General features: G+C 38.7%; 1 pseudogene across 1 annotated transcript; it reads right to left on the bottom strand.

Annotated features, from left to right (window-relative positions):
- Nucleotides 1-826: 826 nt before the first annotated feature.
- Nucleotides 827-2,408, bottom strand: LOC103740304 (annotated as a pseudogene). The gene has a single exon (XR_001872616.1). The product of XR_001872616.1 is annotated as a T-complex protein 1 subunit zeta pseudogene (transcript).
- Nucleotides 2,409-11,268: the final 8,860 nt, after the last annotated feature.

Genomic DNA, 11,268 nt, shown 5'->3' with positions numbered 1-11,268 from the left:
TTGTTGATTCTTTGTATTGTTTTCTTTGATTCAATTTCTTTGATTTCTGCCCTGATTTTTGTTATTTCTTCTTGTCTGCAGGGTTTGGGTTTTGTTTGCTGTTGCTTAAGTGTGTTGAGTTGCCGTGTTAAGTCATTTATTTGTGTTCTTTCCGATTTTTTGATGTAGGCACTTAGAGCTATAAACTTTCCTCTAAGAACGGCTTTCAGCGTGTCCCAGAGGTTTTGTTGTGTTGTGTTCTCATTTTCATTTTGTTCCAGGAATACTTTTATTTCTTTCTTAATTTCTCTTTTGACCCATTCATCATTCAGGAGTGTGTTGTTTAATCTCCATATGTTCGTGTGGTGATTTTGGCTTCTTCGGGTGTTGATTGTAAGCTTTATTGCATTGTGGTCTGATAGAACACATGGAATTATTTCAATCTTTTTGTTCTCATGTAGCCCAAATTGTCTTCAAACTTTGTCTTCCTGACTTTACTTCCCAAATGCTGTGATTACAGGCATATACCACCTTGCCCAGCTTAGGAACGTTAAGCCACCAGAATTTTTCAAACATTTAAGGAACAAAGTAGACAACATGCTCATCTAAACAGGTAATTTTGTAACACCGCAGCTAAGATATCTTGTTCAGTAAAGAGGTCCTGCTTTATGTGTGTACACAGTATAATAAAAATATTGTAATTATGATTTTACAGTATAGTAATTTGAAATAGTGCCACGTGTCCTTTCCTTTCTTCATATGGGAAAAGGAAATTCCTTTGAAAATTGCTTGAATCCTAGACAAAACTCAGCATTTTTCCCCTGCATCATTCTGTAGCCTTCCAGATTCACATAAAAGGGACAGTTGAGCCTTTCAAAGATGCCATTCCAGCTCTCATGATCTCATCTACCAGGAGAATGTTGGTGGCAATGACAGTGCAGGAGTGAAGAAGCTGTTTCTTCACACAGTAGTTACCCCATACGCCTATTTCTGCTGCTACCATTGGCTCACCTGTGCTCAAATCCACACCGAAAAGCTGGCCCGATTCTGAATGTTCGTCTTGAACGTTAATGTTTCCTGAAGGTCAAAACTAGAATCTGGGCAAGAGCCTTGGGGATAATCAGCAAGGCATCTACAAATACCTGGACTCCAAGTTGAGCCCTGCCCTTCACACTGGGCTTGCATTTAATCAGGGCTTCTGCCATGACCACTTCTACAGCACCACCATCTGGGACAACACAGTCATCAATAGCATTTTTGACAGCTCTCAAGCCATCTCTTATTGCATCCTTGATTTGAGTCAGTGTGTGCTTATTTGGTCCTTTGACCAGTAATGTAACAGAATGGGGATTGTTACATTTCTCAATGAAGGTGAACTTCTTTTCTCCCAGTATATACTCATATACAAGCCCTGCATGTCCCAGACAGTCAGGATTCAGGTCATCAAAGGAATTCAGAGCTACCCCACCACAAGCAAGAGTCATCCTCTCCATATTTCTCCTCTTTGCTCTGCGCAAACTATTATGCCTTCTTTTGCAAGGGCATCTAAAGAAAATGGGTCAATTCTATTTTGATTAATAACAACAAATCCTTTATCTGAAAAACCACAGACTTTTTTGTTCAATTCTATTATTTTTTAAAACTCTGTCTTCAATGAATTTTCATTCTGCTTTTACTAGTTTTTCTCTCTTCTGCACTCTTGTAAAAAAAAACCCAGAATTCACTTCTGTTTTCTCATATTCTAAGGAAACGTTGCTTGTGTGGTTGTATGCATTTTCTGCTCTCTTCTTCTTATCAGGATGGCATGCTCCATAATCCAAAACTAACCCTTGGATTAATCTTGTATCAGTTTCAGACTTATGCTTCGTCTCCATGAGTTCAACCATGAAGAGGTCAATGGGCTCATCTTTTCTCTTAATGGCCAAAATGGAGTCCACTACAGCCTCTGTTAAGACATCTGCAAGCTCAGCATAAACTTTAGTTAGTAGAGATGTTCTGGCCTTGTCGATAAGTGTTTCTCTGTCCATTTCTCTGTTTAATTTATTCCAAAAGCTGGAGGTCCTTTTCCTTTACAGCTTCAAAGTCTTAAGACCCTCAGAGATGTAGAGGTCTGCCTGTTTCAGCAGCTCCCCAATGATAAGGACGTTGGAAGTAGTACCATCACCAGTTATGTCATCCTGGGCTGTGGCCACTTTTGCTATTAAAGAGGCTGTTGGGAGTTGAATTTTCATTTTGTGAAGCAGGACGGTCCCATCTTTAGTACATTTGATTTCTCCAGCACCAGAAACAAGCATCTTCATGGTGTCCTTAGGCCCCAAGTTGATCCTCAGCATGTCCTGTGGGCCCTGGGCCACACTGATATTCACAGCCAGTGCCGCGTGCGCCTGGGCCACCTCAGCCTTGGGGTTCAGGGTCTCCACCACAGCCATCATTGCTAGGCCAGCTCAGGGAGAGACCAAAAGCAATGTGGGACCCATTCAGCACGGCCCGGGGTAAACTGCCTACTTTTCTTTATGGCCTTTTTACCCTAAGTACCTAGCCAATTCCTACCTCCTATTCTTATCACACCATCCTCTGAAGAGGTTACCCAACTTGCGAGGGTAGGGAATCGGGATGCAGTCTGCTCTGGCTTCTTCCATGCTGAACAGGGATGCAGGGTGAGGCAACTGGGGTACCCCTTCTGTGGGTCTATTTAAAAGATTCCCAAATTGCATAACTTGCATAATTCTTTGTGTGTGTGTGTGTGTGTGTGTGTGTGTGTGTGTGTGTGTGAAGGAGAAGTAAAGGCAAGAGTAATTAGCATTACAAATTCTAGACAGGGAACTAGAAAAAAAGTCAGAAGAAGGCAATTTTCAAATGTTCATATGAGAGTCCATTGGAATTTCTTGACAAGGGCTTCCAAAGTCATCCCTCTATTGGGTTCCTCCTCATTATTCTTTTGTCTTCCAAGGCTGGACTCTAGAGTGATGGATTCGGGATTTGCTTTCAGGTATTTTGATAGCTGTTGAGAGTGGTTAGAATCAGTGTCAATTCCTTCTCAAAGGCTTCGAGATAACTGAGGGGTTGATGAGGTGTACCAGTGTAGTCTTGCACCATTTCCATCCCTCCCAGTTCCCCCTCCAACTCCACCCACATCCCCTCCTCAATTTCCTGTCCTCTTCCTTAATTACTATTTTTCCGTATGTACACATACATTTATATAATGCACTGAGTCTATTCAGTTGTGCCCCTGTGTATGAATGTGTTTAGGGCTCCCCACTTGAAGTTATATAACCTCTTGGGGTGCTAGTCCCTGGAGAAAAGTGATCCCTCTCTCAATATCTATTGATTGCCTGCAGCTCTTTATCTTGAGGTAGGACGTCTTGAAATTTCCCTCAGTCATCTTGGTATGTCACCTGGTTTTGACTACCTTAATGTGGATATTTCACTGGTATAGCTACTCTTGCATGTTTCAAATGCCTTAAGTAGCAGCAGGTGTCTTTTCACTCTGGCTGTTGCATTCTTTCAGCCCCCTCTTCTGTGTTGTTCCCTGAGCCTCAGGTGAAGAGGTTATATAGCAGATGTATCCCTTAGGGCTGGGCACCTTACAGAGACTTGTTGTTTGCATTTGACCAGTTTTGGAACCTTGCAATAGTCAGCATCTGTTTCAAAAACAGAAGCTTCTTTGATGAGAAGTGAGAGGTACACTTGCCTGTAAATACAAGGATACATATTTGGAATATAGTAAGAAATTATGTTGGTCTACAGGTATGAGAAAAGTAGATTTTACTAGGTTCTACTATACTAACTCCAACCATGTATACTTGTTATGTTTACAGTACCACACATGATTTCCCTCCCACTGAATGGACCTTAAGTCCAATTAGACACCTGCTGATTATCCCCAAGATAAAAGTGTTACTACTGCACCAGTAAAGATAGTTTCATGGACCTGTCATTGTTGTGGTTCATAGGCTTTACAGCTGGGTAGGATCATTGATTGATATTCTCCCTTGGCAGCTTGCACAGTATCATCTGATACTATGAGAGATAGTGTTTAGGGAGGAGGCTTCCAGGTCAGTTCCAGCTGGATTGCTCCAAGTCCTGTGTCTGCAGCATGTCATATCTCCAGTAATAGGGTCTTACAAGTTCTGAGTGGCAAGCAAAAGTGGTGGCAATAGCCTGTAATATTTTAGGCATCTCTTGGACTACCCTGCCCAACAACTCAAAGGGAGGTTACCTTGCCTGGCATCATGATTTTTATTATGTAGCCTTCTGCTATACACATGCACTCATGATGTATGTGTGTGTGTGTGTGTGTGTGTCTGTGTCTGTGTCTGTATTTTTTCAGTAAACTTTTAACCGAATACATTTTCTTCTATTTTTATACTACCTAAGCATTATTTATCCCTCTTTTCTCTTTCCTTCAGTATAGCACTTCCTATTCCCTCCCCAGTCAAAGTATTCCCCCATTTTCCCTGTTTCCTGTTTGATAGCACAAATTACCTACTATTCCCCCCCCAAGCTATTTCTTCTCCTTTACTCCCTTGATTCCTTTCCATTTTAATGACTCCTGTGGTTTTATCAAGAATTATATGCATATCTAAGGATCTGGAGCCAGGATCTACAAATGAGAGACAACATGTGTCTCTTGTTTTACTGAGTGCATTTCTTCACTTAGTATAACAGTTTCTAATTCTACCCATTCACCTACACATTTCATGATTTCATTTTTATTTACTGCTGAATAGAACTCCATTGTGTAAATTTACCATGCAATCATTATCCATCTATTGTTTGAGGGATATTTAGGTTGTTTTCATTTTCTAGTTACTGTGAAAAGAGCAGAAACAAATATGCTTAAGCAAATATCTCTGTAGTAAAATGCTGAGGCACTTGGGTATACGCCAAGGAATGGTATAACTGAATCATATAGTGTGTCTAATTTTAGTTTTCTTTTTTGCTTTTTTTCTTTCTTTTTTTTAACTTTTACAAAATCTTTATTGAAAATTTCATAAATGCATATGAGGTGTTTTGATCAAATCCATGCCCACTCCCTCCCCTCCAACATTCCCCCCTCTGAAGAGGTAACCCTAAAATCTTTTAAGGATTAGATACAAGTTCCAAAATACTTTTGACATTTTGAAATTTTTGGCTGTTGGAAAAGAATGTGTTGCTAACAGGCCCAAGGACATTTTGACTTTTAGCCAAGAAACTGGCTACTTTTCTTTGGGGTCTTTTTACCCTAACTGCCTAACCAATTCCTACCTCCTATTCTTATCACACCATCCTCTGAAGGGGTTACCCAAATTTCCAATAGGAAATAGGGATGCAGACCACTCTGGCTTCTTCCATGCTGAACAGGGATTCAGGGTGAGGCAATTGGAGTCTAAAAGACTCCCAAATTGCTTAAGTCTTATCTCAAGGAGAAAAAGAAAGTCTTTGAATTATGAATAGGAGATGTGAAGGAGAAGTAAAGCAAGAGTAATTAGCATTACAAGTTCTAGACAGGGAACTAGAAAAATGTCCGAACAGGTCAATTTTCAAATGTTCATGAGAGTATATTGGAATTTCTTGACAAGGGCATCTAAAAGCATCCCTCTATTGGGTTCTTCCTCATTTTTCTTTTGTCTTCCAAGGCTGGACTCTAGAGTGATGGATTCAGGATTTGCTTTCAGGTATTCTGATAGCTGTTGGAATGGTTAGAATCAGTGTCAGTTCCCTCTAAAAGGCTTCTAGATGGAGGAGAAAACAAATTTATCCATCATTTTCAAACAATGACGGGTTGTCTCCCTTAGCTACAAGTGGGCACTATGGTATTACAGACCAAGATTTGAGGTCTTACATCTGAGCAGCACTTTCTGATTCAGAACATAACTTTTTATATGTCTGGGAAGTGTAATCCCTTGAACTCTTAAAGAAGTATACTGATGACTTTACTCTTTGGTTATACTTTCTTTTGGGTGTTTAAGACCATACAGTCGGCCCAAATAAATCAATTTGTTTTTACACTTAAGGTCATTTGAGAATTTGTTCCTCAAGAGACACATGGACTTGGGAGGAGCTCCTGGCTCCTTTCTTTTACCAGTTCCATCTATGTGAAGGTAAGTCAAGGGTCCTGCTCGACCATGTCTGGCTTCACTTGGAAGCATGAATGAGATGTTTCTTCTCAGTTGACCCTCCTCTTTGTAGACTGGTCACTGGTTCAAGTCCATCTCGTGGGGTCTCCATGGCCTCCCTAAACAAGAGGACAGGTGACTCACGACAGTTACAGGACATTTTGAGAGATGTTCCACAGTCCCCTGGAACTTAGTCGACTTTGGAGGGCAAGGGGAAAAAAACTGTCCTTTAAGTCCCTCTGACCAGATTAATATAAGGCCTCAAACTATGGCTGTTAAACATCCAATAAGGTTAATTCCACCAGTCTGGTACTTTTAATTATCATGTGTTATATAGATGAGGCTTGGGTAAAAAACCAAATATTCTCAGATAAACCTTGACTAGATGTATATTTTGTTCCTTAAAGTAGTTGACTAAACTATGAGCATAGGCATTTTAAAATTATGTGTATATTATTTTCATCTCATCCTTTATATATCATAACAAACCTAAACAGACCTTCATCAGTTGCTTAGGCTTTCTCGTTTTTTCTATTTTGGAAAATATCTCTATTCCCATATCTTTTTAACATCTTTTACATTCTCATTTTCTTTATTTAAAAAAATAATTGAGACATAATAGCATTAAAACTAAATTTTCCATCTGTTGTGAGCCTTCTTTCCCTAGAGATGTTAAGCAAAGCTTATTCCCTTTCAAGGTTCTACTGTCAAGCCAATATTTGATTAAAATATTACTGTGGAACCAATAAATTTACTGAGCTTATGTATCTAGATAACTAAGGAGGTGTTGAGGTGTATATATGACACGAGGGTATGCACACTGGAAAGCCTTTGCCCAGCATGGGTCATGACTTCTCTTCCTAGCCTTCCCCAGATTATATAGTTTAGCCCTCCCCAAATCCAAGAGGCCATGTGTAATTAGGGTCAAATTACATACAGTTGGCTGGGAAGAGTGGCTGGATAATGAGGTGAGGGTCCAATGATCCTGCTTGGCCCTCCTTTAATGACTGAGGACAGCCGTCAACAAGCCCAATTGTGACTATGTTTAGTGAGCAGGCTCAGCCAAAGTCATGATGATGGTAGTTATTTCATGCAGAAGGAATTTCTGTATATCATCATCTTATTAAAAGGAGCTGGAATTTAAAAGGATTTGGTGCTAGGATCCACATATGAGGGAGAACATACATCATTTGTTTTTCTGAGTCTGTGTTACTTCAGTTAATATAACAGTTTCTAGATCCATCCATTTATCTACAAATTTCATTATTTCATCTTTCTTTACTGATGAATAGAACTGCATTGTGTAAATATACCACATTTTTGTTAACTACTCGTCAGTTGAGGGGCACTTAGGTTGCTTCCATCTCTTAGCTATTGTGAAAAGAACAGCAACAAATATGGTTGTACAAGTGTCTCTGCAATAAGATGAGTCTTTTGAGTATATGCCAAGGAGTGGAATGACGGGTCATATAGTAGGTACATTTTAAGTTTTTGGAAGATTTCTCTGCTGTTTTCCATAGGGGTTGCATGAGTTTGCATTCCCACCAGCTGTGAATGAAGAGTTCCCCTTTCTCCACATCCTTGCCAGCATTTGGTATCATTTGTTCTCTTGTTCCTAGGCAGTCTGATTGGGGTAAGGTGATACATTCAGGTGGTCTTAATTTGCATTTTCCTAATTACTAACGATGTTGAACACTTTTTGAGATGTTTCTTGGCCGTCTTTATTTCTTTCATTGAGCACTCTCTGTTTTGATCTTTAGCCCATCTTTTAATTGGGTCATTTGGTTTCTTGGTTCTTTGTTTTTTGATTTCTTTATATATTCTGGATGTTAAACCCCTGTCAGGTGTGTCACTGGTGAAGATTTTTTCCCACTCTGTGGGTTTTCTCTTTACTGTTTATATTGTTTGTTTTGCTGTACAGAAGCTTTTTAGTTTAATGAGGTCCCACTTGTTGATTGCTGACCTTAATTGCCAATATCTTGCAGGGTACTGCCTTTGTTTTCTTCTAGCAGTTTCAGAGTTTTGAGTATTATATTGAAGTCTTTGGCCCATTTGGAGTTGACATTTGTGCAGGGTGAAAGATAAGGTCAAGTTTCATTCTTCTACAGGTGGAGATCTAGTTTTTCCAGCACCATTTGTTGAAGATGCTGTCTTTCCTCTATTGTGTGTTCTTGCCACCTTTGTCAAATATCATGTGGCTGAAATTGTGTGTACTCGGGTTTGGATCATCAATGATGTTCCATTGATCTATGTCTCTTTTTTGTGCCAGTACCATGCTGCTTTTAAGACTATAGGTCTGCAGTATACTTTGAGATCTGGTATAGTAATCCCCCCAGTGCTCAGAGTTGCTTTGGCTATCCGGGGTCTTTCGTGATTCCATATGAATTTAAGGATTTTTTTTTCCTAATTCTGTGAAGTATGTCATGGGGATTTTGGTTGGGATTGCATTGAATCTATATATTGCTTTTAGTAGGATGGTCATTTTCACAATATTAATTCTTCTAATCCATGAGCCTGCGAGGTCCTTCCATCTCTTGGTATCTTCCTCAATAGCTTTCTTTAATGATTTAAAATTTTCATTGTAGATATCTTTGGTCAGATTTATTCCAAGATTTTTTGCAGCTATTTTGAATGGGAGCATTTTCCTGTATTCTTTCTCTAATTGCTTGTTATTGGTATATAGAAAGGCTACTGATTTCTGTAAATTGATTTTATAACCTGCCACTATACTGAATGTGTTGATACATTCTAGGAGTTTTCTGCTGGAACTTTTGGGATCTCTTAGATATAGTATTATATCATCTGCAAAAACTGATAGTTTCACTTCTTCTTTTCCAATTAGTACTCGTTTATTTTCCTTCTCCTGTCTTATTTCTCTAGAAAGAGGTTCAAGCACTATGTTGAAAAGGAGTGGAGATAGTGGACATCCTTGTCTTGTTCCTGATCTTAATGGGAATGCTTCTACTTTTTCTCCATTTAGTATGATGTGGGCTGTGGGTTTGTTGTATATAGCTTTAATTATGTTGAGGTATATTCCTTCCAGTCCAATTCCCTCTAGGATTTTGATCATAAATGCATGCTGAATTTTCTCAAAAGCCTTTTCTGCATCTATTGAGATGACAAGGTGTTTTTTGTCTTTGAGTCCATTTATATGATTAATGACACTTATTGACTTGTGTATATTGAAACATCCCTGCATCTCTGGGATAAAGCCGACTTGATCATGGTGAATGATCTTTTTGATGTGTGTCTGCATATGGTTTGCAAGTCTATAGTTTTCTTTTTTTCTTTTTTTGTCTTTTTGAGACAGGGTCTCCCTATAGCATGTTCATTAAGGATATGGGTCTGTATGCGGTTTTCAAGTATTTTGTTGAGAATTTTGCATCTATGTTCATTAAGGATATGGGTCTATAGTTTTCTATTTTGATTGTGTCTTTACCCAGTTTGGGTACTAAAATAATGCTGGCTTCATAGAAGGAATTTGGGAGTTCTCCCTGTGTTTCTATCTTTTTGAATGATTTAAGTAGTATTGGTTGGAGGTCTTCTGTAAATGTCTGGTAGAGGTCTTCTGTAAATGTCTGGTAGAATTCTGCTGTAAGTATATTTGGGCTTGGGCTTTTTTTTTGTTAGGAGGCTTTGTATTACTGTTTCAATTTCCTTACATGTTATGGGTCTGTTTAAACTGCTGATCTCTTCTTGGTTTGACTTTGGTGGTTCCCATCATTTTGGATATCCATTCACTTCTTTTAGATTTTCAAATTTGGTAGCATATAGGTTTTTAAAATATTCCCTTATAATGGCCTGGATCTTTTGGGTGTCATGATGTTTCCCCTTTCATCTCTGATTTTGTTGATTTGGATTTTCTCTTTCTTTCTTTTGGTTAACTGGGCTAAGGGTCTGTCTTGTTTAGCTTTTCAAAGAACCAGCTCTTAGATTCATTGATTCTTTGTATTTTTTCTTTGTTTCTATTTCATTAATTTCTGCTCTGATTTTTGTTATTTCTTCTGTTCTACTGGGTTGGGTTTCATTCATTCTTGCCTTTCCAGTGTCTTGAGTTGCAATGTTAGGTCGTTTATTTGGGTGCTTTCTAATTTTTTTAGAGCTATAAACTTCCCTCTTAGGAATGCTTTTAAAGTGCCCCAGAGGTTGTGTTGTGTTGTATTGTCCTTTTCATTGAATTCCAGGAATTCTTTTATTTCTTTCTTAATTTCTGCTTTGACCCACTCATTATTTAGCAGTGTGTTGTTCAATCGCCACAAGTTCATGTAGTGACTAGGACCTTTGTCCAGTGTTGATTTTGAGCATTATTGCATTGTGGTCTGATTAGAATGCATGGGATTATTTCAATTTTTTTTGTATTTGTTGAGGTTTGTTTTGTGGCCAAGCATATGGTCAATTTTTGAAAAATTTCCATGGGGTGCTGAGTAGAAAGTGTATTCTTTGGTGCTGGGGTAGAATAATCAAAAGATGTCTGTTAGATCCATTTGATATATGGTATAATTTAATTCAGATGTCTCTCTGTTTATTCTTTGTCCAGTTGACCTGTCTAATGGAGACAGTGGGGTATTTAAGTCCCCTACTATTACTGAGTTGGGGTTCATCTGTGTGTTAAAGTCCTGTGTATGGTTTTTATGAATTCGGGTGCACCAGAGTTTGGTGCATACATGTTAAGGACTCTGTTTATTCTTTGTCCAGTTGACCTATCTAATGGAGACAGTAGAGTATTGAAGTCCCCTACTATTACTGAGTTGGGGTTCATCTGTGTGTTAAAGTCCTGTGTGTGGTTTTTATGAATTCGGGTGCACCAGAGTTTGGTGCATACATGTTAAGGATTGTAATATCCTCTTGGCTAACTGTTCCTTTGATCAGAATGAAGTGACCCTCCTTCTCTCTTCTGATTAGTTTTTCTTTGAAGTCTATTTTGTCAGATATTAGAATTGCAACCCCTGCTTGTTTCTTAGTGTCATTTGCTTGGACTATTCTTTTCCATCCTTTTACCTTAAGGTAGTGCCTGTCCTTGAAGTTGAGATGGGTTTCTTGCAAACAGAAAAGAGGTAGATTTTGTTTCTTAATCCATTCACTTGTTTCTTTTCACTGGGGAGTTCAGTCCATTGATATTCAAGGTTATTATTGAAAGATGTGCATTGGTTGCCATCATTTTGATTGCTGTTTGTGTTATTTGTCTAGTATC

This window comes from Nannospalax galili, unplaced genomic scaffold, assembly GCF_000622305.1.
Source record: "Nannospalax galili isolate Female #2095 unplaced genomic scaffold, S.galili_v1.0 scaffold521, whole genome shotgun sequence".
Classification (NCBI taxonomy): Eukaryota; Metazoa; Chordata; class Mammalia; order Rodentia; family Spalacidae; genus Nannospalax; species Nannospalax galili.
This window is presented reverse-complemented; position numbering and strand designations above follow the sequence as displayed.